The following is a 2,373-nucleotide window of genomic DNA, read 5'->3' as shown; positions in this document are numbered from 1 at the left end:
AGAAAATGACTTTGATTATTTATAAAATAATTTGGAAAGATGACCCTCAAATCGAGCACCCAACATCTTCCCGCTACCATGTATAATGTCAGATTGATTGCCAGATTGCTAGACGAAAATTTTGCTTGGAACTAGACAAATCGCATGACTTGCACCGCGGTAACAACCAGCTCCTGGTTCTCGGATTTTCGATTCCTGCTATCAAATTTAGCCTATCAAACATAGAGTTGATCCCCACAACAAAGTTTGTTTGTTTTTGTTTGTTTTTCCGTGGACGCGAACATTCGGGGGAAACTATTCACTCCACACAGAAAAACTGTGTGTTGTCAGTTTTTCAATGAAATTACATTAACTGATTGCAATATTGCGCACGTTTTCAGAACACTTTTCTCAGAACAGCTCTAAACTTTTCACAATGATGAACATTAGAACTTCGAGAACCCAATTTTTATTAATGTGTGAGTGGACTTTATCTAACATCGACGAGGCGCCATGACGCTGCGTAAGTAGGCGCCGTGTGCATCGCATCGCGTCCCGCGCCCCCGCCCGCCACGGCCTCACGACGCCTGTGTGTGTCACGTCTCGCCCTATCGGACCTGGTTCACTTAACGTTGTCACGATCATGACGTGCGGCCCGGGGACGTCACTGGGTTGTCAGCGCCGCCCGACACAGAGGTAAACGTACGTAGCGGGCGAGGGCCAAGGTGGCGGCAAGGCGTGTGCGGGCCCCAGGTGTAGCGGGGCAAGAGATTATTTTCCAGACGGGCATCTTATCAGGGGGAGAGGGAGAGCAGTTTACTCAACTGCGGCTCGGGTTCGGCAGGACTCCTGCCGGTAGCCTGGGCTAAGGACGCAATGCCCAGGGCAGCATGCAGACTAATTCATTATCCTTAGAAATTGATATTTCTCGGGTGCGCTACCCACCCAGCCCTAATGAACAAAATTCAGTAACGATGGGTGTAAGATTTTTGCCATTCAAATGATGTATCATCTGCTTTCAAGATTGATTCTTGCTTTCATTTTTGGCTTGTCTCTTTCTCGCACCTGTTTGTATCCCCTGCTTTGGGATCGTCCGGAAAAGCAAGTTTGTCCGTTTTTTCTCAGATTCATTCGTCAGATCTCGTTCCTGTTTGTGGCCACAAATTCACCCCGATTATAGAAGGTCTTATTTTCGGGGAAAATGATAAGTCCGACTTATAGCGAGAATAGGAGGGCTTCAAGGGAAGACCGTAGGCCTATTTCAATGTTCGCGGCACGGGCGGCAGAGGCGATGGTGGCGGAAGTGCAAAAAATGCACCCCTCTCCGTCATGCCTGCCGCTCGGTGACCGGCGACCGCGTACGCGGCTACGAAGCAGGGAAGCCCTCCCCGGGCACGGGAGGACAAGTCAGTCGCGTCTAGGCATAGGCAGCGGTGAGTGTGGCTGAAATTTGGGAATAATGTGCTTTAAAGACGAACAGGCTTCAGAGGCCATGAAGGGGTACTTTTAAGTACAGTGAGGAAAGACAGCGACTATGACGGAATGTGAAGCCCTACGTCACAGAACAGTCAAAAGTCCGTTCGGCGCCGTAAATGCTCAAGCCCCACCCGGTCAAAAAAATGGGGGAGTACGCCCCTCACCCCGCAGCCGGCGGTGACTTCTGAGTTCTGACGGGGATCAGCCGCTTCCAACCACAGTGTTCACACAACATGTACTAGTGCGGGGAACAGCATATCAAAAGATGGCGATAACATTTTGGAGGTTTATTTGGTGAGGCCAGCCGGGACCCAACCCTAGTAGCGGATAATAAATTTTACGAGCAAGAATAGGAGGTTGTACATGTACGACTTGTTTTTTTGTAAATGGTAAATTAAAACAATTATCATCGGACATCTACAAACATGTTTTCACAGTGTAGCCTATGCCAACGGCAGAAATAATCCTAGTGTCAGGTTGTCGTGTCGAGGGCCTGGTCGACTGAACTGTTAGGCGGGGGGTATCACACTGCAGACATACGCCGCGCGCGGTCAGGGTGAGAGGGGCGTGGAGTATCGACGTGTGGGAGCTTGGATGACGTTTTGCAGACCCGCACGACGGACTCCTCGGAACTTGCATCGGCATTGGATTACAAAAAGTATCTCCGCCCGTGCGGCTGGAACAACGCTTCGCCGCCACGCCACAGCGCACGGTTGCACTTTCCGCGATCGCTGACCCGCGCGCCGGGGGCATAGGCCACCCGTCTGACACAGCTGCTGACAGGGCTTCCGGCGCTAGAGTTGGAGGGAGGGGCAGTGGGAGAGGGGTAGGTTCCCAACACTGCGCTAAACGCTAAACACAAGGGTGGTGTGGTGTCGGTGGTGGTGGTGGTGGTGGTGGTGGTGGTGGTGGTGGTGG

This window comes from Frankliniella occidentalis, unplaced genomic scaffold (assembly GCF_000697945.3).
Source record: "Frankliniella occidentalis isolate FOCC.00 unplaced genomic scaffold, Focc_3.1 Scaffold31, whole genome shotgun sequence".
Taxonomy (NCBI): domain Eukaryota; kingdom Metazoa; phylum Arthropoda; class Insecta; order Thysanoptera; family Thripidae; genus Frankliniella; species Frankliniella occidentalis.
Note: the sequence above shows the minus strand (reverse complement) of the source record.